At 37.7% G+C, this 25,858-nt stretch overlaps 1 pseudogene; it reads left to right on the top strand.

The window, feature by feature from the left end:
* The first annotated feature begins 16,652 nt into the window (after positions 1-16,652).
* On the top strand, positions 16,653-24,540 carry LOC134736360 (homeobox protein VENTX-like; annotated as a pseudogene).
* The last annotated feature ends 1,318 nt before the right edge of the window (positions 24,541-25,858 follow it).

Raw genomic sequence — 25,858 nt, 5'->3', positions numbered from 1 at the left:
AAGATCATTGATGAAGGTGGCTACACTAAGTGATACATTTTCAATGTGGATGAAACAGCCTTCTATTGGAAGAAAATGCCATATAAGACTTTCACAACTGGAGAGAAGTCACTATTTGGCTTCAAATCTTCAAAGGACAGATTGACTCTCTTGTTAGAGAATAAGGCAGCTGATGACTTTTACTTGAAGCCAATGCTCATTTGCCATGTTGAAAATCCTAGGGTTTTAAGAATTGTATTAAATCTACTCTGTCTGTGCTCTATAAATGGAATAAAGCCTGGGTGACAGCACATTTGTTTACGGCATAGTTTACTGAATATTTCAAGCCCCTTGTTTGAGATCTACCACTCACACAAAAATACTCCTTTCAAAATATTACTGCTCATTAACAATGTATCTAGTCATCCAATAACTATGATAGGGATGTACAAGATTTATGTTGTTTTCATGCCTATTAACACCCATTCTGTAGCCCACAAATCAAGAAGTAATTTTAACTTTCAAGTATTATTAGTTAAGAAATACGTGTTGTAAGGCTATAGCTGCCATAGATAATGATTCCTCTGATTGGTGTGGGAAAGAAATTGAAGCCTTTTAGAAAGAATTTACTATTATGGATGCATTTATGGATATTTGTGATTCATGGGAGGAGGTCAAAATATCAACATTAACAAGTTTGGAAAAAGTTGATTCCAACCCCTGTGGATGACTTTGAGGAGTTCAAGCTTCAGTGGAGGAAGTCCCTGAAGATGTGGTAGAAATTCCAAGAGAACTAGAATTAAAAGTAGAGCCTGAAGATGTGCCTAGATTGCTGCAATGTCATGAGAAAATTTTATGGATGAAAAATTTCTTCTTATGCATGAGCAAAGAAAGTGGTTTCTTGATATGGAGTCTACTCTTGGTGAGAATGCTGGGAACATTGTTAAAATGACAACAAAGGATTCAGAACATTACATAAACTTAGTTGACAAGGTAGTGGCAGGGATTGGGAAGACTGAGTGCACTTTTGAAAGAGGTTCTTCCATGGGTAAAATGCTACCAAACAGGATCACATGTTACAGAGAATGTTTTTTGTGAAAGGAAGAGTCTATCAATGTGGCTGACTTTATTGTCTTAAGAAATTACCACAGCCACCCCAACCACCACACTGATCAGTCGGTAGGCATTAACATCAAGGCAAGACACTGTCAGCAAAAAGATCACAACTTGCTGAAGGCTCAAATCATTGTTAGCATTTTTTGGCAGTAAAGTATTTTTAAATTAAGGTCTGTACATTGTTTTTCAGACACCATGCTATTGAACGTTTAATAGACTACAGTATAGTATAAACATAATGGTTATATGCATTGGGAAATCAAAAAATTTGTATCCCTCACTTTATTGTAAAATTCACTTTACTGTGGTGATCTCAAACTGAATAAGCAATATCTCCAAGTCATGCCTGTATTATTTCCTCCCAGAACCTCTCATACCTCTTTTACAACTCACTACAACTGATTTGGGGAGTCATGCTCTGTGTTTTCTTAGTATCTGTACTTAACGCTGGGTTGCAGAGGCTATCCAGATGCTCATAAACCACTTTATTCTTCTTCCTGTGCTCATAGCTCAATGGCATATTCCAGTCTCCCTGGCAATTAGGTGAGGCTATGTATTTGCTTTCTGGCAATGAGATACAAGCAGAAGTGACATATGTCCTACCAGCTCTGACCTTGGAAAACCTTTCTAGTATAATCCTCCATCCTGTTTGTGTGCCACTCTGTAGATTAAGCAAACATTTTCAGAGAAGGGAAGACTCATAAGACAAAAGGATCCTGGGTGCTAAATAAACATGGTGGAGGTCATCTGCCTGCCCATTAGGAACATATAGGTTGAAGTTATGAAAAAATATTAAAATACTGGGATTTTATGTGTTGTAGTAATTAGCATTACTTCCAAAATACCCACTGATTATACTGAAAACATTGTATTGAAATTATACTTTTACATATAAAAATATATTTGAAAGATCAAAACTTTCAAAAATTCCAGAAGTAACTCCTTCCTAGGGATGCCTTATTACATATTATTTTTGCAAATATTTTTGATCTATCATTTACATCTATTTTGTTTTATAAAAGTCTTCAGGTTTCTTCATTTGAATAAGTACCCTAGGTTTTTTATGGAAGGGATAAAGTGATTTTTCTTTAAACAATGAGGTAGTGTATGATTTGATCCAAAATAAAATACCAGTGACTTGTTATCTTCCAAAGAGAACTCTACAGTCCTTTGCTTGCACACTCCTTATTAGTCTCCTTGGCAACGGGTAATCACTTGTTTCCATTAAATAGATGAGATGCCAACAAATATGTAATAGTGGTTTGATACATCAGCAAAGTGTTATAATGACAGCATAATAAATCTGAACATGAAAAGTTAATAGTCACATTAGTGACAGCCTAACTATAGTGTGAGAAGTACACGGAGCTTGAATTTTCTGCTTCCGTTTCATTCGTTTTGTGACACTTGGTTCTTCCTAAGATGCCCTCCTCCTCTCTCCCTCCCTTTGCATAGCCTGAAACCCATAAAGGAATAAAAACCCGCTGGGCGGAGTGGCTCATGCATGTAATCCCAACACTTTGGAAGGCCCAGGTGGGCGGATCACTTGAGTTCAGGAGTTTGAGACCAGCCTGGCCAACATAGTGAAACCCCATTTGTACTAAAAATACAAAAATTAGCTGGGTGTGGTGGCAGGTGCCTGTAATCCCAATACTCAAGAGGCTGAGGCAGGAAAATCACTTGAACCTGGGAGGCAGAGGTTGCAGCAAGCCAAGATCTGACCATTGCACTACAGCCTGTGTGACAAGAGCTAGACTTAGCCTCAAAAAAAAAAAAAAAAGAATAAAAATCCTTCAAAATGAAAACAGACCTGTTAATAATTCCTTTTTTTTTTTTGCCCTGTAAGAAAGTATGTTAAGTTTATTTGTCTTCTGGTAAATTATTATATTAAAAAATATGACTTCAGGGTCATCCCTAAATAGTTAAATACATAATTTAAGCCCTATATATTTACCTAAATATATTCCATTTTGGGAGTGTCACCTTGATTTATTCTAGTCAGGGTCATCAATCTCCATCAGGGTTTACTTTCTACTCTCTCATTGGGTATGCCAGCTCTGTCATAAAGGCAAATGTAGAACTTGCTGTGGTCCTCTCACGGTGGCACCAGCAACAGCTGGCATGGGCTTAGAGACATTGCCTCAAAAGATACAGCTAGGAGCAGTAACTCTGTTTGACCATTGGGTAGTTATCTCCCCTTCTCATTATTGTTGAGTACATATGGACATTGGAAGTGGCCAGTGGAAAACCATTGCTTTAACATTCATCCCCAGAATTCACCATACCTAGCAGTAGCAGCAGATTTAGGCCAAATGAGAAGTCTGTTACACAAGTCTATTATATTTGCTCCCTCCTTTGTTTTTAGCTCTACTTTCTCCACTTCTAATGGTTCCTTCCAGTCTTCATCTTTCCTTAATTCCTTAAACCCAATTCTGATCTTTTCCCATGACAGAGTAGCAGGGCTATCTGAAAAATGTGTGTCCTCTACAATATTAAGTAGTCCAACATAAAAAGGTGACCATAGATTAAAATGGATTGGAGAAGTAAAAACCTAAATAAAGTAACACAGTAATTTAACAGTTGTTGGCATTGTCTGCCAAGTAGTTAACCATTTATCAAGCAGTGGGCTAAATTTTATGTACACTATTGCTATTGAATCCTTACAACATGGGTATTATTGTCTTGATTTTATAGGCAATTGATATTTTCACACGTGTTAAACATTTTGTTCAGGGTTACATGACCTGGAAGTGGCAGAATCAGGATTTTAATACACATTAGCTTGTTCCCAAAGCCAGTGTACAGTGGAAAGGATCATTCAAAGCCAATTAATAATTTACTACGAATGCAGTCATCTTTTATCTAGAATTCTTGGAGGGTTATTCATCAACTTGTAAATAGTTCCAGATTCCAGCCTTTCAAGGCATCTACTCTGTTATTAAAAATAAGAGGAAGAATAGCTACAATTTATGTAATGTTTGTAATGTTTCAGGCACTTTCATAAGCCTAGAATATGATCAGTCATTATAATTATGGGCTCTGGAGCCAAACTGCCTAGGTTTGAATCCTTACTTCACCATTGTGAGACATTGGGCCTTGGTATGTTAATACCTCAGTTTTCTCATTTGTGAAGTGGGGAATAATATTCCATATAATGTAGAGTTATTATAAGAATTGGGTGAGGTAATATGCATATAACTCTTGGGACTGTAACTGTCCATAGGCAGCATTCAATAAATGGTAACTAGATTGTTAGTTGTTTCTGTTGTTTCATGTAAAGCAAAGTGCTGAGCAATTTACATCTACTATTTCACCCGGTCCTCTCAGTAATTTTGTGAGGTATGCATTATGCGTGTCCTCATTTAATAAAAGGTGTCAAAGATGAGGCAGGGGTTATATAATTTTCTAAGGACACAGAGCCAGGATTCTAACACAGACACTATGTCTCCAAAGCGTGTCTTCTCAGCAGCAGTTGTATACTGGTTCTTTATTGTTGGACAATGTGAATGCTTAGAAAATATGTTTCTATTTTAAGTCAAATTATGCCCATAAAACTTCAACTTCTTGCTTTTGTTGTAGTTATTAATAGTTTACACACATCACTGAACCCTGAGAACTTTTTCCTCTTTCTCTTTCCTCTCTTTCAATGCTCCACACCTCTCTTCATGAATCCCCACTCCAATGGTCTTCCTTCATCACCTTTCCATCAGAAATTTGTTAAAGATATTTGGGAAGAATGTGCAAAGTAAATGTATGTAACCCAAAGCAAGAAAATCGATTTTTCATGTGCTTGACCAAAAGTGTGTTTTAAACAATAAATGTGGATCTACTTAGGAATCAGTGCTTTTCTTATGATATAAAATAATCATCAAGAGGCAACACATTAAGCCTGGGAATTTCCCAGCAAATTCTCTGAGAAGAGTCAGTTCTGTATCTTTTTCTTCCACCAAGAGAAGAGATGAACATGTCCAGATTTCACCCTGTCCCAGAGGGGCTGGGGGGCTGGCTTGGCAACCCCGGGTACCACACAATCACAACGCACTGGGACTGCCTCCCAGGATCAGCAAATTTAGGGAAGTTATGTGCCTGTTGTGAATTTGTATCCAAGCAACACGCAGATTTTTAATAAATAAATGGCTCTCCAAATAACTTTATTCACTGAGGAGAAATTTCAAGTTTTTGTCTCTCAGTCTGAATAGCACTTGATGTTCTGTTCTTCCTGTATTGAATCTAAAAACCACATAAACTTTGTTCCCCCTCTGTAAATTATTATCACAAGTGGAAAGTGCTTTGGTTTTCAGGAGATGATGAAGCATTGTTTTTCAGAGTTCTCCAGTTGTTACAGAAACAATGTCAGGAGGAGAGTTTGATTTAATGGGATGGATGTTTGTCAGATATCATTTTTGAATCCCGTTAGAACAGGGAATTGGCTAAAGAGATGTTCTGATTTCATTGCCAGTCAACTGACAGCTCGAGTGTTCTTCTCAAGAATCTTGCAGTGAAATTGGAGAAGGGGGATGGTGGAGTGGAGTAACAGGAAAAAAGTGATACAAGATAGGACATTAAATAATTTTACACATAATTGTGTGAGAAATTATGTAGCTGAACCAATGGAATCAGCCTAAGTTCCAATAAATCTCTGTAGGAATGCCAAATATTTCTAAATCACTATCTGCTTGGAAAATACTTGCCCAGGCTCTGTAGAGCAGAACTTCATCCTTTAGAAGGATCATGGCATCCCTTCCTGTGTAGTTCAGGAAAACATTTGGCTCACCTTTTTATTGTTTTGTTTTGTTTTGTTTTTTTGAGACAGAGTCTTGCTCTGTTGCCCAGGCTGGAGTGCAGTGGCACGATCCTGGCTCACAGCAACCTCTGCCTCCTGGGTTCAAGCAATTCCCCTGCCTCAGTCTCCTGAGTAGCTGGGATTACAGGCATGCACCACCACACCCAGCTAATTTTTTTTTTTTTTTTTTTGTATTTTTTTAGTCACAGACAGGGTTTCACCATGTTGGCCTGGCTGGTCTCGAACTCCTGGCCTCAGGTGATACACCCGCTTCAGCCTCCCAAAGTGTTAGGATTACAGGTGTGAGCCACCGTGCCCGGCCTCGACTCACCTTTCAACTTTCTGAAGTGCTCTAACATATGGGAAGCCTTCCCTGACCTCCCTTTTTCCCCTTCCACCTGGAAATTAGGTAGTCTCTCTTTTAGTTTTCATAACATTTTGTATATTCCCCCAGCATAATCCACATTTATTTGTTTGCATGTGTGTTTACCCTCTAAAGAGTGAACGTCTTAGGACAGATGGTATGTCTTAGGCTTTTAAAAAAAATTCCAATTGCGTAACAAAGTGCTATTTCAAGACATCTTCGTTGGACGGGTGGATGGATGAATTAAATAATGAGACACAATAGTAGAAATCTTGGCATCACTACATTTAGTGGTCACTATCTAAAATTCATTAATTAACAAGATGATTAAATAGGGTGGAAATAGCAATTAGCTTTGAAGCAATAAAACTTGGGTCTGAATTTCCATTGCAGTACTTATATACTATTTTGTCTTGCTTTGATTGCTTGACTTCTTAGACCATCAGCTATCTCTTTCATAAACTTATAAAACTTACCTCCCAGAAATTTTATAAAAATTAGTAAAGATTACATATATAAAATATCTGGTCAATTATAGGTGATTAATAATAGTAGCCATTATTACATTGACACCAAAAACTCCTCTACATTTTTAAACATATTCTTGTTTCAAAATAAATTTTCTGAAGACCTCCCAGAACACACAAATACATGCATAGACATTTCTACCTTAACACTAACTTTCAAACCAATAGATGATTTATGTACACACACACGAGCACACATACACAATCATGAATGCAAAACATGTGTTTTTCATCTAAAACACTAGTTTGGGCCTAAGAACTCTTGCTTTTTTTAGAAATAAGACTTATAGATAAATAATGAAAATTATAACAATAATGGTAATATTTACACAGCATTTATCCTGTACCAGGTGCCATTTTTAACATTTATATATATATATATATCAATAAATTGGCATAAGAACACTATGATATGATGTAGACATATTACTAGTATTTCCATCTAACAGATGGGGAATTTTAAGCACAGAGTACTATAAATAAATAATTGGCCTATGCTCATGTATTAGTAAATAGCATCAGTTTGGAAAACTCATTAAGGTAGCAGTTACATAATGTTACTCATGAAACAGGTGTCTGTGCAGGAGCCATTCGATATTTGCACAACAGAATATACCCAACCTTATAAGCTAAACATTTTGGAAAGGAAGACTCACTTATGGAAGCACGCTCTGCAAATTTAAGATAGTCATGGTGGAAACAGAAGTCTTCAGATTCCCACCATGGTGAATAGTGTCTTTATACTCTTTGAAACTACTGGTTTCCAAAATTTCAAGCCTTTCAAGCATGGTGGGTGACAGGCAGGGGCAGTGTCAATGTAGTCACTCTGGGTACCATTTGGATTTCACCTCTCAATATACTGTTTGTAGTTTGTCCCTGAAGTGGAATGCATAGATATCTGGGGCATGTAAACTTTCTACAAGCTACCTCAGCTATGTAATCTTATAAGCTGGTATCTAAACCCTCTCATTTTTTTCCAGTTTAATGGAAAATGCATAATGCTTATATCTATGAAACACCATATTCTGGTCCTTTATTATGGAGACTTACAGAGTCTTCCCTGAAAATGAGTACGTGTGTGTGTGGGTGTACATTTTGCTCCTGATACATACACACACACATATATATATATATATTCCAAATTTTTTATTTTATCTATGGAAGAGATATGGTATAAATGAATATCAATTCTAAAATAATGTATCTTCTACTTAATAGTATCTTAATACTTAATGTATCTTCTACTTAAATAATATATCTGTCCATTAGCGGAAATCATTGCCAAGGTGGAAAAGCCCTTTTGGTGGAAGAAGCCTGATCACAGTAGTGACAGTATTCCAGTGTTCTGTATCATGCCAAAAATTATAAAGGAAGGCAGTGAAAAGATGTCAGAACTAGCAGCTCTTTTAGATGGTAGTTTAAGGTACATAGGAATCACTAAGAGTTGGAAACAGGAAGGTTTCTGGATATCTCCTTTAGAGATTCTGATTCTCTATTGGGTAGAGTTCAAGAATTTGTATAACAAGCTCTGCTAATAATTCTGACGGGGTGGACCAGGTACCATATTAGGACAAACACTGCTTCAGGGCATCTTTTGTCATTTAATAGTTAATACTATTTATTTTAAACACTTCAAAAACTGTAAAGAATTATAAAAATTACCTCTTGATCATTATGTCATCTACCCTAGATCTTAAGATGTGCAGACATTCTTGTAGCAGGAATTGAAAGGCAATTAGTTTCAAATGTATCATAGTTTATAACAGAATTCTCCATTAAATGATAGAGACATTTTAGTTCTTAGAGCTTTTAGGGTGCTATTTGGAAGGCAAATTTTGTCTTGCAATCTGTTCTACCACTTAAATAATATTTATTTTATGTTCTACATTTTACCCCTCACTAGTTGCTCATAGGTAGTGGGGATAGGCAAAACGTCTTGCCCAGAAGCCCTGGTTTCTGAGATTTTGGACTTCTGTTAAACAATTTAAATTCAGCAAGGCATCTTATTGCTGATGAGTAATTGATGACCCTTCTGACACCAATCTCATCATTGTATTAAAGCAACTGTAACACACTGAAGACTAAATAAAAGAAAACTGATATTTGAATACAACAGGTATTGATAAAAGCAGTGAAAGGGTGGATGAACGGGCATAGATTTTGCACATTGGTCTTAAGACCCTAGGTCACTGTACTGTGAAAGAAAAGATTGTAGACAAACAGTGAGATGCTCTAAACTTGAAATGAGCAAAATGTCATCACCATCATCATCATTATCATTGTGATCATTGCCATTATTATTCCTAAACAAATTTAATTAAAAGTTTGAACTTTTGTTCTGTACTAAAAGTGATGTCTACTTATCTGTTCTTTTGCTAGATTCAATGAAATTGTTATTCTCTCTGTGAAATAGCTTGATAGAAAATCTGACATTGTTTGATAGAAAAAAAATAGGCATTGAAGTTCTTGATTTCAGTATTTTCTCCAAAGATCACCTACTGTTTATCTCAGGGCAGCTGTTTGATTTCCATGATATTATTTATTTTACATTTGTAATAGGGGATAGTAATATTTTTCTCTGGTGATCACTGAGAAGAAACAAAATATGCATTTGGCATTTTCAGGGGAAGGTTTCAAGATACCTTATTAAAGAATTTTGTATTCACTTCCTCCACGAAGAAGATCCAAAATAGTGAATAAATAATCACGGTTTTAATGGACTGCCCAAAAGAAAACCCTGGAATTCAATAGAAAATTGACAGGCAATACCTAAAGCAAGGAAGGAGAAGGAAATGAGACAGCCTGCTTAGCCAGGATCACCTGGGAGCCAAGAAAGACTTCTCAATTTGGGGAAAGGGTGAGAAAGAGACCCTCGGGGGTCCACATTCTCACCATGGACTCCTACAATCCTGGACATAGTATATCCCCATCATGAGTCCTGAAACTAACATAAGGAGCTGCTGGAAAATTGTACCACAGGCACTGCCCCAGGGAAGAAGCTCATACTGCATCTTTCACATTCCTCGAGACCTAAGCAGCTTCAGCGAGGTTCCACTTTAGAACTCCACCCTCAAGAGACTACGCACTGTCTTGGACCCAGTGGCCCTGGGGCTGATGTGTAAGAGAGTACAGCTGCTGCCCCCAGGGCTTAGGCACAAGTGACTGAGAGCTACTGCACCCAGCTTGGAGGTGCAACTGAGGCACATGCTTCCACCCTTAAGACTGAGGCATGAATGAGGCACCATTCTAGAGCCGCATGCGCAACAGACTTCACACTGTCTTGGAGTCCGGGGCTGCTGAGGCTTAGGCACAAGAAAAGAGCTGACTGCTGACTCTAGGGCTGAAGTTCAAGTACCACTTGCAATGACACATGAGTGAAGTGTGTTCTATCACCCACCAGCCTAGGCTACTGTCACTGAAGGTGGCACTTCCTTCTCCCCCAGTGGCAGGGAAGTAGTGTGGCCATTGCTGTCCTCTACCTAAGCATGTTATCTGTGGCCTAGGGACCGCCCCACCCCTCCTTACCATGGCCAGACACTGTATATACCATTGAAGACCTGATAACAAGCCAGCCTAATCCAGCCTTTCCCTTCCCTCCCATGCCAGAGTTCACAGTCTGTGGGCCAGGCAATTGCCCAGTCCGGTCTACCACCATTGGCACCTGAATGAACAGTCCTCCCAGGAGACTGACATTGGGACTATGCACCTAGCCACTACCACCCCAGCTGGCACCTATCTATATATGCTACCTGCAGACATGGAGACTTGCCTACCCACCATATTTCAGCCATTGCCAATACTAGTGCATAGGGGGACACAGAGGATTGTTCCACCATAGCTACTGTCATTGCCCATGACATATTGGCAGGCCAGAAGCCTTGGAACCCACTAACCTTCCAGCCCATGGCTGCCACTATTGGCATCTGAGTAAGCAACATGGAGACCCCAAAATTGGCCCGCCTGGACCCACTAACACAGGTGCCAGCATACACCACCCTGAGGTTTACAAACATGTATGCCCAGCTCACCACTGCAATCACTGTGGATCAAAAATTGGCCTAGCTGGCACCCCAGTGGCCAGCAAAACTGTACCACAACCTCCACTAATAACTGCGTAAGGAAATATCAGATACCACTGAGGCTGCCTATAGCTGTAGAATTCATACAGAGACTACACCACTGTATGAACACAGAATCAAAGCCAAAGTGCCCAACCCAACCAACCCTTAGATTCATCCTCAGGAAAATGTTCTTTCCTTTGACAGCAAATTCAAAAAATTGGAAGAAGCAACTGATACACTAGATATGAAGATATTAAGATATTAACACAAGAACAGGAAACATGAAAAAGCAAGAAAGTATGACACCCCCAAAGGAACACAATAATTATCCAGAAACAAGTCCCTAATAAAAAGCAATTAACAAAATCCCAGAAAAAGAAGTCAAATTATTGATTCTAAAGAAGCTCAGTGAGATGCAATAGAACTCCAAAAAGCAATACAAACAAATAAGAAGAACAATTCAGTATATGAATGAGAAATTTAGCAAAGGGGTACCTATCATAACAAGAGAACTAAACAGACTTTCTGGTACTGAAGAATTCATGGAATGAAGTATAAATTACATTCAGAAGCTTCAATAATAGACTAGATCAAGCAGAAGAAAGAATCTAAGAACCCAAATACAGTTCTTTTGAAATAATCCAATCAGGGAAAAACAAAAAGAACAAACTTTTGTGATATTTGGGATACTCTAATCAAATATGTGAATTGTAAGTAGCACACAAGGCAAAGAGAGAGCAAAAGAATTAACAAATTTGACAAAATAATAGATGAAAACTTCCCAAGTATAGAAAGACATTTACAGGACACAGGAGGCCCAGCAATCTCCAGACACAATGCAAAAAATCTCCATGGCACATTATAGAAATAACATCTGAATTCACTGACAAAGAGAATTCTAAAAACAGTAAGGGAAAAGCATCTAATCACCTATAAAGGAACCCTCACCAGATTAACAGCAAGTTTCTCAGCAGAACGTTACAGGCCAGGAGAAAATGGGATGTTATATTCAAAGCAATGAAAGAAAAAAAAACTGCTAAAGAAACATAGTGTGTATCTCCAGCAAAATTATTCATAATGAAGGAGAAATAAAGTATTTCCCAAATAAGCAAAAGCTGAGGGAATTCACCACTAAGTCAATCTTACAAGAAATGCTCAAGGGAGTCCTAAATCTGGAAGTGAAAGGACAATATCATGGAAACACACAAAAGTATAAAACATAATTGTAAAGCAAACACACAAATGAAAATAATGAAAGACTCAAATAGTACCACTATAGATAACCACCAAATCACAATGACAAACAGTGAGAGGAAAAAAAACGGAATAAAGAATATACAAAATAACCAGAAAACAATTAAAAATATAAAAGAAGAAAACCACACGTCTACAAATAACAATACATTTAAATTAAATTATCCACTTCAAAGATATATACTCGCTGAGTCAATTTAAAAAACAAACACCTGATTCAACTATATGTTCTCTACAAGAAATGCATCTTAATTGTAAAGACACACATAGACTAAAAGTAAAGGCAGAGAAAAAGATATTCCATGCAATGAAAATCAAAAGTGAACAGAAGTAGTTATACTATCAGATGAAACAGACTTTAAGTGAAAAACAGTAAAAAAAAAAAAAAAAAGACAAAGAAGGTCACTACATAATGATAAAAGAATAAACCAGCAAGAAGAAATAACATTCTAAATATGTATGCACCCAACACTGAAGCATCCAGATTCATAAAGCAAACATCACTAGCTCTAAAGAGAAGCAATAGACTCCAGTACAATAATGGTACAGGACTTCACCCCACACTTAGCATTAGACAGAGCATCCAGACAGAAAATCAACAAAGAAACAGTAGACTTAAACTGGGCTTTAGACCAAATGGACCTAACAGACATTTACATAACATTTCATCCAGCTGCAGAATATACATTCTTCTCATCAGCACAAGAAACATTCTTCAGGATAGACCATACGTTAGGCCACAAAACAAGTGTCAACGAATTTTTAAAAATCAAAATTCTATTAAGTATTTTATCAGAACACATTGAAATAAAACTAGGAATCAATATCAACAGGAACTTCAATAATTTCATATAAATACATGAAAATTAAACATGAAACAACCATTGAGCTAATTAAAAATTTAAAACGAAAATCAAAAAAATTTTTGAAACAAATTGCAATGGAAATACAACATATCAAAATATGTGAGGCACAACAAAAAAGTAAGTTGATAGCTATAAATGCCTACATCAAAAAAGTAGAAAGATTTTAAATAAATAATTTGACAATGCACCTCAAAGAACTAAAAAAACAAAAGCAAACCACACTCACAATTAGTAGAATGAAAGAGATACTAAAGATCAGAGCTGAACTGAACAAAATATAGACTAAAAAAATGCAAAGGATAAATGATCAATTAAACAAAAATTGGCTTTTCAAAATAATAAACAAGGCCAGGCATGGTGGCTCACGCCTATAATCCCAGCACTTTGGGAGGCCAAGGTGGGTGGATCACCTGAGGTCAGGAGACCATCCTGGCCAACATGAGGAAACCTGGTCTCTACTAAAAATACAAAAATTAGCTGAGCCTTGTGGCACACGCCTATAATCGCAGCTACTTGAGAGGCTGAGGTAGGAGAATCGCTTGAACTTGGGAGCCTGAGGCTGTAGTGAGCTGAGATCACACCACTGCACTCCAGCCTGGGCGAGGGAGCGAGACTCCGTCTCAAGAAACAAAACAAAACAAAAGAAAACAAAGGATAAACAAAATCTATTAACAACTAGCTAGACTAACAAAGAAAAGAAGGGAGAAACCCCAAATAAATAAAATCAGAAATGAAAAAAGAAACATTCCAACTGATAACACACATCAAAAAGATGATTAGAGACTATTATGACCAACTATGCACTAAGAAACTAGAAAAGTTAGAGCATATGGATAAATTCTAGGAAACATGCAACCTACCAAGATTGAATCAGGAAGAAAGAGAAAATCTAAACTGTCAAAAATATGTAGTGAGACTGAATTAGTAATTAAAAGTCTCCCAACAAAGAAAGGCCCAGAACTGCATAGATTTACTGCTGAAAGCAAACATATAGAGAACTAATACTGGCCAGGTGCAGTGGATTATACCTGTAATCCCAGAACTTTGAGAGGTGGGGGATTACTTGAGGCTAAGAATTCAAGACCAGCCTAGGCAACATAGTAAGAACCCATCTCTACAAAAAAGTATTTTAAAAAATAACCAAGCATGGCAGCACATGCCTGTGGTCCCAGCTACTTGGGAGGCTGAGGCAGGAGGATCACTTGAGTCCTGGAGATCAAGGCTGCAGTAAGCTGTGATTATGCTGTTGCACTCCAGCCTGGGTAACAGAGTGAGACTATGTCTCAAAAAAAAAAAAAAAAAAAACTAATAATAATAAAAATGAAGATAACAAATGCAAACCCTCCTGCAACTGTTCTATATTTTAAAGAGAAAATAATTCTTCCTAACACATTCGACAAGGCCAGCATTACCCAATACCAAAACCAGAAAAACACAATAACAAAGAGAAAACTACAGGCCAACATCACTGTTAAACAAAGATGCAAAAATTCTCAACAAAATACTAGCAAATTAAATTTAACAGCATATCAAAAAGATAAGACACATGATTAAGTGGGATTTGTACCGAAGATCCAAGATGATTAAACATACACAAATCAATAAACATGATGTACCACATCAACAGAATGAAAGACGAAAACTATATTATTATCTCAATAGACTCAGAAAGAACATTTGATAAAATTCAACATCTTTTCAAGATACAAACTTCCCATTAACTAGCCATAGAATGAATATACCTCAGTAAAGGCCATATATGACAAACCCACAGCTAACATCATACTGAATGGAGAAACGTTGAAAGCCTTTTTTCTAAGTACAAGATGCCTACTTTCAGCACTTCCAGTCAACATGGAAGTCCTAGCCAGAGCATTCAGACAAGAGAAAGAAATGAAAGGCATTCATATTGGAAAAGAGGAACTCAAATTTTTCCTCTTTGCAGACAACATGACCTTGTGTTTAGAAAAAACAAAAGACTCCATTAAAAAACTTGTAACAAACAAATTCAGTCAAGTTGCAAGATACAAAATCAACATACAAAAATCAGCTGCATTTCTTTATATATATATATATTTATTATTTTTTAGACAGAGTCTCACTCTGTCACCAGGCTGGAGTGCAGTGGCACAATCTCGGCTCACTGCAACCTCTACCTCCCAGATTCAAGTGATTCTCCTACCTCAGCCTCCTGGGTAGCTGGGATTACAGGCGCATGCCACCAAGCGCTGCTAATTATTTTTGTATTTTTAGTAGAGATGGGGTTTCACCATGTTGGCCAGGATGCTCTCGATCTCTTGACCTCATGATCTGCCCACCTCAGCCTCCCGAAGTGCTGGGATTATAGGCATGAGCCACTGCACCTGGCCAATCAGCTGCATTTCTATATTCCAATAATGAAATAGCCAAAGAAAAAAACAAAGATGGCAATATCATTTACAATAAATGCAAAAAATAAAATACCTAGGAATACATTTAAGCAGAGAGGTGAAAGATCGCTATAAGCTAAACTATAACACACTGATGAAAGAAATTGAAGAAGATACAAACAAATGAAAAGACCATCCCATGCTCATGGATCAGAAGGGTTGTCATTAAAATGACCATACTTCCCAAAGCAATCTACAGATTTAATTCAATTCCTATGAAAATACCAACGTCATTTTTCACAGAAAAAGAAAAAACAATCCTAAAGTTCATAGGAAACATTAAAAGAGCCAAAATAGCCAAAGCAATCCTGAGCAAAATGAATAAAGCTGAAGGTATCACATTACCTTACTTAAAAATATATTACAAGGCTGTAGTTACCAAAACAGTATGGTTACTCATATAAAAATAGACACATAGACAGATAAAACATAATAGAGAATCCAGAAAAAAATGCACGTATCACAGTCAACTGATTTTCTACAAAGGCACCAAGAACATACACTGGAGAAAGGACGAACTCTTCAAAAAATAGTGCTGGGAAAATAGGATGTCCATATTCAGAAAAATGAAACTGGACTTCTATCTCTCCTCATCTATAAAAATCAACTCAAAATGGGTTAAACACTTAAATGTAAGACCTAAACTTATAAAACTACTAGAAGAAAACATAGAGAAAACAATTCAGAATATTAGTCTAGGCCAAGATTTTGTGGCTAAGACCTCAAAAGCACAAACAACTAAAACAAAAATAGGCTAACCAGACTATATTAAACTAAAAAGCATCTGCACAGCAAAAGAAACAGAGTGAAGAGACAACCAGTTGACAGTTGAATGGGAGAAAATATTTGCAAATCATTCATCTGAAAAAGAATTAATCAGAATATACAAAGAACTCAAACAACTAAACAATTTTTAAAAAGAAAAATTCCATTAAACAGTGAGCAGAATGGGGCCAGGCACGGTGGCTCACACTTTTAATCCCAGCACTTTGAGAGGCCGAGGTGGGCGAATCACTTGAGGTCAGGTGTTCAAGACCAGCCTGGCCAACATGGTGAAACCCTGTCTCTACTAAAAATACAAAAATAAGCTGGGCATGGTGGCACACACGTGTAATCCCAGTTACTTGGGAGACTGAGGCAGGAAAATCACTTGAATCCAGAATTCAGAGGTTGTAATGAGCCGAGATCCTGCTACTGCACTCCAGCCTGGGTGACAGAGTAAAACTCTGTCTCAAAAAAAAAAAAAAAAAAAAAGTGGGAAAGAGCATGAATAGACCATTCTCAAAAGAATACATACAAGTGGCCAACAGGTATATGAAAAAATTATCAGCATCATTATTTATCAGGAAAATGCAAGTCAAAACTAAAGATTACATATCATCTTATCCTAGGTAAAATGGCTATTATCAAAAAGACAAAAAGCAAGCTGGATCCTGCGCCTGGCCAACCTCGCCCGGCCTTCCCTCTGGCCCACCTGACTGCCGTGTGTCTCTCCTCCTCCCCACCTCGTGGCTGGCAGCAGCCCTCCAGCTTTGGCTCCGTGGACTGGCTCTCCCGAGCAGCTGCTCAGGGTCGACCCACACCCCTAGGCCTGCCGATGTCTCCCCCAAGAGCCTCCCTGGCCCGAGCCAGACATTCGGCAACCGGGAGCCCCCTCAGGCTGTCAGTACCAAGGAGGCTAAGTCTTCAAATCTACATGCGCCGGAGAGGACTGTTGCTGGGTTGAGTAAGGAGCCAAACCTCTAGCTGGCCCCCGGTGTCCGCGCAGCCTTCACCACGGAGCAGGTCCGCGCCTTGGAAGGCGTCTTCCGGCACCACCAGTACCTGGGCCCTCTGGAGCGGAAGAGGCTGGCCAGGGAGACGCTGCTCTCAGAGGTCCAGATAAAAACCTGGTTTCAAAATCGCCGGATGAAACACAAACGGCAAATGCAGGACTCCCAGCTAAACGGCCCCTTCTCGGGGTCTCTCCACGGGCCCCCTGCTTTCCATTCACCATCTTCTGGCCTTGCCAATGGCCTGCAGCTGCTGTGCCCTTGGGCACCCCTGCCTGGGCCCCCTGGCTGCCCCTTGGCTCCTTTTGGGGTCTCTGACAAATGGATGAAGAGGCCCTGGCCTCTTCGTGGGCTTCCTGCTGCGGGCAGCTTCTGGCGTACCACCCCCCACGCCCAGGAAGTGGCGTGCATACGCTGGGACCAGCCCTGTCCACGGGGCCCTGGGGCCTTTGTGCTCTACCAGAGACAGGTGATGCATTTGAGGAAACGCCTCTGACTACATGCCTCCCACACATGCGGTCTGTGCAGATCGCATCTGATGCCTACCCGGAGGACTCAGCTGTTCTGTTTACATCGTGGCGGCACCTCTCACCCTGACCCTCGCAAAGGGTTCTGGAGATTTCTGGAGAATATATTTGTTAAACCCACCACTTCACTAAAAAAAAAAAAAAAAAAAAAAAGACAAAAAGCAATAGATACTGGTGAAGTGTGGAGAAAAGGGAACTCTTATACACTGTTGGTAGGAATGTAAATTAGTACAACCATTGTGGAAAATATTGTAGAGATTTATCAGAAAACTAAAACTACAGCTACCATATTCACCAGCAATCCCACTAGTGAGGGTCTATCCAAAGGAATAGAAACCAATGAATATATGAAAGGGATACCGGCGCTGCCATGTTTGTCACAGCTCTATTCTCTATAGTAAAGAAATGGGATCCATATAAGTGTCCATCAGTCAACAAATAGATAAAGAAAAAATGTGGTATACATACACAATGGTGTACTATTTGGCTATAAAAAAGAATGTAATCGTGTATCAGCAACAAGGATGGAAGTGGGTATCATTATTTTAAGTGAAATAACCCAGGCACAGAAAGACAAACGTCGCATGTCCTTACTCATGTGTGGGAGCTAAAAATGTTAATCATATAATGGCAGAGAGTAAAATAATAGATACTAGAAGCTAAGAATGTTGGGTGGGTGAGGGGAGGATGAGAAGAGGTAGGTTAACAGGCACAAATACACCGTTAGATAAAAAGTATAAATCCTATCTTTCCACTGTAGAGTGACTGTAGTTAAGAACACATATTGTATATTTCAGTGTTTCTAGAAGAGAGGATTTGAATCGTTCCCTGTGCACAGAAATAATAAATACTCGAAGTGATGGATGCCTCAAATCCTTGACTTGATCATTATACACTCTATGCATATAACAAAATATCACATGTACTCCATAAGTATGTAAAATATTATGTATGAATAAACATAAATAAATATGCATTTGGCACAGATTCTGTTGCTGGGTATGTTTTAGTTACCCTTCCCTCTCCTATCCATTATAGTATAGGGTACATTATAACTGCATATCAATAAAGGATGCACGAATGGGTGAAGAGGGGACAGATGGAGAAATAAGATATTCAGTAACATTATTGTAATCTAAAATATCAATTACTTTTCTAGGGTAAACATTTTATGTCTTCTCAATTAGATTCCCTCATAAACAATGTGTTTTATTAAATAGAAATTACTATAAAAATTGTTATTGGAAAAGTTCTTATTTCAGTCCACTTGTTTCATAAATTTGAAAAAGATTAAACTCATACATTTTAATAAACAAATAAAAAAATTTTAGCTTGACATGGAGCATGATTAATGATTGCATCAGTATAACAGGCATAAATTGGAAGTATTTCAGGCAAACTAGAATGACTAATCAACCTACCTAAAAATGACCCATAAGTTTCAATGCCACTAAGAGGATATTATGCATCTCTTTTTTTCCTTCTAATTGCACCTATCTCTTTTCATACTTTATCCTTGGATTGTATTAATGATCGCATGCTATTTTTAAAAACTACTAGAAATATTTGAGCTTCTTATGAGACTAATCTGAAACTGGATCTCAAGTTTTTTATTTCATCGTATTGTGCTTCCTTTATCCCTTTCCCCCTGTGAGTACCCCTTCGGTAACAAAGAACTTTGCTGAGAAGCACATTTTGGGCTCTGCTTCTAGAGGACCTAAACTAAGACAATGGGATCTGGTGTGGATAGCAAGGTATAGCATTTTTAGAAAAAAGAAAAAAATAGGAACAAAGATAGTTTTCAGGGCCCTGTTTTGCTTGCCTGCACCTCAAATTTCAACAATAAAAGTGGTGGCTTTATGATGGCGGTTTTGTTCATGAACTAGCAAAGTATTAAGATAGCAAATGTCTCCTTAAAGGGAAGGGTACAAATTGAATGTGAGTTCTCTAGGAAGGGTAAGATAAACCTAATGTTGTGGGTTGATTTGATTGTCCCAAAAACATATGTTGAAGTTCTACCTCTAGAAGAACCTGAGAATGTGGCTTTGCTTGGAAATAGGGTCTTAGCAGATGTAATTAGTTAAGATGAGGTCACACTTGAGTAGGATGAATCCTAAATCCAATATGACTGGTGTCCTTATAAGAAAAAGAGAAGAGACAGGCCGGGCGCGGTGGCTCACGCTTGTAATCCCAGCACTTTGGGAGGCCAAGGCGGGCGGATCACGAGGTCAGGAGATCGAGACCACAGTGAAACCCCGTCTCTACTAAAAATACAAAAAATTAGCCGGGCGTGGTGGCGGGCGCCTGTAGTCCCAGCTACTCGGAGAGGCTGAGGCAGGAGAATGGCGTGAACCTGGGAGGCGGAGCTTTCAGTGAGCCCAGACTGCGCCACTGCACTCCAGCCTGGGCGACAGAGCTAGACTCCGTCTCAAAAAAAAAAAAAAAAAAAAAAAAAAGAGAAGAGACAAACATGCAGAGAAATGAAAGTCGTGAAGACACATAGGAACAAGCCCAATAAATGACAAAGGCCGAGACTGGAGTGCGTATCTACAAGCTCCAGAATGCCAAGGATTGCGAGCAACCACCAGAAGAGTGAGACATGGAACAGTCTTCCTCTGACACCCTAAGAAACAACCAATCCTGCTAATACTTTGATTTTTGACTTCCCACCTCTAGAACTGTGAGAGACTACATTTTTTGTTGTTTCAAGCCAACAAAGTTTATGGCAATTCGTTTCAGAAGCCCAAGGAAACTAATATATCTGAGTATACAATGGCAGTGAGTTAGCATAAAATAGGCTTTCCTAAATAAATCTGGCAGAGCCATACCTGTACCAAGCATCCCTGGCAACTGTGGCCCTGTCTCTCCTACCTCTCACCTAAAAGGAATCCAGGGGAAAAGAAACAGTGGCCAAAATAGACCTCGTTTTCTGCCACCCTGTACAGCATTTTGCTTCCCTTAAGTTCTGCATCTTTGGCTAAATAAATCACAAACTTGCAGAGGGTATGATTATCTAGTCTTTTCCATCATAGCCCAACCCACCTGAAATGCTCTGACACTCTAGAAAATAATTCTAATTAATGAATAAAACATGGTAAACTAATAATTAGCTTTTGAAGGTGAAGGTGAGCTCTTTAACAGGAGGGTAATTCAGTAATGTTCTAATTGTTTTCCCCAGCATCAGACCTTACCTGACACTTCATTTTTGCTTCAGCATAACAATTCCCAGCCTATGTTTAGAAAGATCACCTACAATTTCTTAGGATTTGGCTAGAAATTATTCATAATGCCTGGATTAGACACTTTGAGAAATGTGAAGTTGTGTGTTGTTATTCAAGCTTCCAAATCCAACTGTGGCAAGGGCTTTCTGGCTTGGAATACTCAACGGGAACTTATGAACAGCCCAATTTTTTTTTTTTTTTTTTTTTTTTTTTTTGAGAAGGAGTCTCGCTCTGCAATCTCGGCTCACTGCAAGCTCCGCCTTCCGGGTTCACGCCATTGTCCTGCCTCAGCCTGTCCGAGTAGCTGGGACTAGAGGCGCCCGCCACCACGCCCGGCTAATTTTTTTTTGTATTTTTAGTAGAGACGGGGTTTCACCGTGGTGTCGATCTCCTGACCTCGTGATACGCCAGCCTCGGCCTCCCAAAGTGCTGGGATTACAAGCGTGAGCCACCACGCCCAGCCCGAACAGCCCTATTTTTTATTCCTAAGCAAAACAATATGAAAGAGACCTTTGCTATTAGGTAATTAGTGATTTCAAAAGTATAGATGCTAATATCAGTGTTAATTGGGTCAGTTTATTGCATAGGCAGATGAAAAGGATGGATATTTAGCATGCGATGGATAATTCTGCATTTTAAATGCTGTTCTTAAATGTGGGGGAAAAGGGGGGTTATTTTGAAAGTTGATAAAACACTTTTGTGTGGATCTTTTTCAAACTGATAATCTGACAGGTTTCGTGTATTTCGGGGAGAGTGTCAGTGGTCCTCCGAAGAATCAGAATGTATTCAGCAAATGTATATTCAGAAACAACATTTCTGAATTTGAGAATTAAATAGGTAAGGACTTGTTTTCATATGAAAAATGTTTGGTCTTTCTTCCTAAAGTCCAATTTCTGCTATTAGCAGAAGCCAAACCTTCCTGTAGAGAAACACAAACAAATGACAGAATTTGTTTCTTAATATAGTCACCCACTGCATAAACCAAATCAAATCTTTCCTAGGTGTCAATGGCAAGAAATCCCACACATACTCAAGTCATTAATTTGTCACAGGTCATATTCTGGTAAAGAAAACCTTTATTGAAGGTGTTGTTTGTAAAAAAAAAAAAAAAAAAAAAAAAAAAAAAAAAAAAAAAAAAAAATCTCCCCTTGTTGAAAATGCCTATCCAAAATAATAATAAAAAACATTACAAGAGGAACCCATTGGGAGAGAAGGTAGATGGATGGAGACTCTTAAGACTAGCTAGTAAAAGAGTACGTGTTGGCTAAGAACCTATAAGCCATGCTGGGGGTTGCAAACCAAAATGATTACAGGGACTGGCAAAAGCAAATACTGGGGCCTCCAAGTACAGATTGTGGAAAGTTGTAAAATTCTGTTTAGTCCAAAGGGGCCAGTCACGGTTCGCTTAGGTAGTTCTGCAGCTAATAAACACCTAGTGGGAATTCAGTACCAGGGCACTCTCAGATTTTTTTTTTTTTTTTTTACTTTTCAAGAAAAATCAGAAATTCTCATTTTATTTTAATTTTGGAAGCAAATGTTTATTTTTCCCTTAGGCATATAATTCTTTCAGAGGCTTTAAAGTTTACTATTGTTTTTTCCCACAAAGTCTATTCAGTAAGTCTTCTGTTAGAGCTATGTTTGGGGTTTTTAAGGTTGTTTTTATAATGTTACCTCATGTCTTTTTTTTCTTCCACTTTTCCTTTTTCTTCCTCTCTTTTTAGTATTATTATTTCTGCTTCTTTTTGTTAAGATGAAATATAAAGACATCAGCCTTAGAAGACCATAGAGAAAGTTTCAGGCACTTGCTGATACGTTCCTTCTTTCCTAGTAAAATAAGTTTTGAACACACGAACTAGATTTCTTTTAGAAATAAGGTGTGTCATCCATACATAGCCCTCCCCTGGGATGGAGCATTGGTATCAACAACAGAAACGTGTTTTGAACTAACATGGAAGAAAGGGCTGGTTTTGTAAATAGGTGAACCTGGTTATTTGACTACATAGTAGTCAGGAAATTGGTGGAGACTACAGTCTGTGGGGCTCTGGTGTCTGGAACATTTTGCAGTTGCACATTGATGTGAGCATGTAGCATTAGGCAGAATATTCAGTCCCGCTTTCCATTTTATAATGCATACAAGGAGAACAGTTGTGTTGCATCATTATTACATCAAAAGGTCTAACTTTTATTATTCACTTATGTAAGATTCACATTGATTTAAATGTGGTTGTGGAAATAAATGATAGACATAGAGAAATGCTACTGATATCTTTCATGTTCATCTCCTCTGAGTTGAAATATAATTAAACCTGTTACTTAATGAGCCTGATAAATTATTTTGACCTGTCAGAATAGACTAAAAAATTTAGCAATGACAATTTTCAATTTGGCAGCAAATATATACTGTATGGATAATAATTTTTTTACAATAGTTTTATCTGAATATTCATGTCTTTGAATTTCAATATGATACCATTTGTAGCCTTTCATTTTTGGCATATTATTCATTGTATATTAAGAGAGTGTGAAAGAAAACCTTAGTTGGTGCACATACTTTTCATTTCCTGTTGTTCTTGAACATGAATGAGAACTTATTGCAGCACATTTTCTTTTCCATGTGTTGGCGTTAACATGTTTTTATGAGCTTATAGAATTTTAAATGTTGATAAACGATTTTTCCAAAGGTTCAAGTTTGGATTTTCTCTATCCACCAGGCTTAATCAGTCTAGCAGTGTCTTTAGTAGCAGATAGAAAATAAATTATAGAAATTCTCATTTTAAAAACACTTTTTTCAAAGCTGTTTGGGAACTAAAATAAAAAATTTCAGCCCTATGGAAACATGGTCTACCATCTTGCAACCTCTTGTCGTCCCTAAAATTTTATTTTGGCAAAGGCCAACCATAAGGATTCAAAGTTATGGGTAACATTATTTTTCTGCCTTATATTAAACTGAAATGCTCTAAGTGGTCGGTTTAAGTATGAAAACGTTTACCTCGTTTAACAAGGGAGAAAGAAGGGGTAATGGAACAAGCATCATTCAGAACTGAATGAAAATAAAATATTTTACTTTTTTTCTTCAATCAACACATTTCTTTTGATAAATAGTCATGAGACATGTGTTCTGTGAGTCACTACAATTCTCACTTGGCACTTGGAACAGTCATGTTATATAGATTTACCATAACTCTCAGAACAGGAGTATATTACAAACAAGTGGAGTAGAACATATAGAATACATAATTTGTTCTAATATTCCTCTTCCTTAGAGCCTTCAAACTTAAATCAAGATGAAAAAAAATGTTTACCAAATTGAATACATTGCCTATGGATTATCTATAGAAGAGCGGGAAATAAGCAACCATTTTGATTCCACAAACCAAGTGAAGAATGAGGACATGAACAGACCAGTGTCCTGACACCACTGGCAATGTTACATTTACCTGGACAATTTTGATATTGTCAAAGAGAGAGGATATAATGGCTAAGGATGTTCCTAGAGCTGCTGAAGGAACCAGAGAGCTTTCATCCATAAAAATATCACTAGTGTCTTTCTTTTACTAAAACTGCAAAGTTCATCTTAAAGAATTCCTGATAGAAATAAATATTAATTTGTTCACAGCTGCAAGTTTAACTTAGTACAGGACCACAGACAAGATAAAGTGTGCTATATTTTACATTTCTGAGTCAATAATACTGAAAGCAGCTTCATTTTATAGTGGGGGAATTTATTGGCTTATGGGGGATTTTATCACATATCATGTAGGGTGAGAAATTGATGTTTGGGGAGATGTTATCACATGACTTAAAACAGAAGACTGGCATAAAACAAACTGTGAATTGCCTTAATTATTATTATTATTATTATTACTTTTTTCAAGAAAAAAATAGTACTTTACTGGTATACAGAGGGTAGTTCTTTGGGTTTTTAATGAAAACAAATATAACAATAACATATAGAAACATCATTCAACTATCATAATATAAAACACAATAAAATCCTATCTCAAGTTTCCAAGCCTGCCTGGGGATATGTAGAACCTCTGATGAAAGGTTTATTCAGTAAGATTTGACAAGATGTAAAAAGCAAATTTCTTTACTGAACACATGGGCCATTAAGGTGGCACAAATTAGCATTCTGAGCGTTTTGGCTTCTGGTACTCAAGTCAGACTTCCAGATGCATTGATAAAGATGGAATAGGCAAGTTTGATGCCAAGGTGGCATCACTGTGGCTGACCAATGATTCAGAATCTCACATTGGTGTGACTAGTGATTATAGTTAAGTCAATGCTTTGCCCGCCCCCTCAGCTTTGTTAGTTTTTGTAAAATCAAATTCACCATGTCAACTGTACCTCTCTGCAATGCTTGTAGTAATGCTCTTTCAAATGAGGTATTCTTGTTAGCAGTTAAAACCTTATATGATCCTTTGCCAAGAGATTGATATTAGATAAAACCCTGGTTATATTTTTTAAGCCATAAGAATATAAGAGGAGAAAAATCACGTGAATATTTTTCCTTTATTTTTTGCAGGGTCACAAACATGTAGAGCAAACCATAGTCTATTTTTAATTTCAAAATAGTGCTGATGTTTGTGAACATTAATGCCAAAGTTTTCAATAAGCTTGGTTGTCAAAGGAACACTGCCTTCAATTTATAGTCACTAAATGCATGTGGATTAAGATATTTTTAGATCTCAAAAGTAAAGTTCAAATTGGCTGTTAGTAAATAGACATACTTATCACTCAATATATTCGACAGTGTCTGTATGTAGTTTTATTGTGAAGAACAGCCATTTTAAAATAGCCAAACATCCTGTTTTTGTGAGAGCTGAACATTTCGTCATACATTGGATAACACTAAATTTTCCCCGACTGACCACTCTTAGTAGTCAATTTAAAATTTGTTGTAAAATTTCAGTGAATTAAATATTATTAGAAGAAATTATTGACTAAAGTTGGGAGACC

Source organism: Symphalangus syndactylus, chromosome 1 (genome assembly GCF_028878055.3).
Source record: "Symphalangus syndactylus isolate Jambi chromosome 1, NHGRI_mSymSyn1-v2.1_pri, whole genome shotgun sequence".
Taxonomy (NCBI): domain Eukaryota; kingdom Metazoa; phylum Chordata; class Mammalia; order Primates; family Hylobatidae; genus Symphalangus; species Symphalangus syndactylus.
This window is presented reverse-complemented; position numbering and strand designations above follow the sequence as displayed.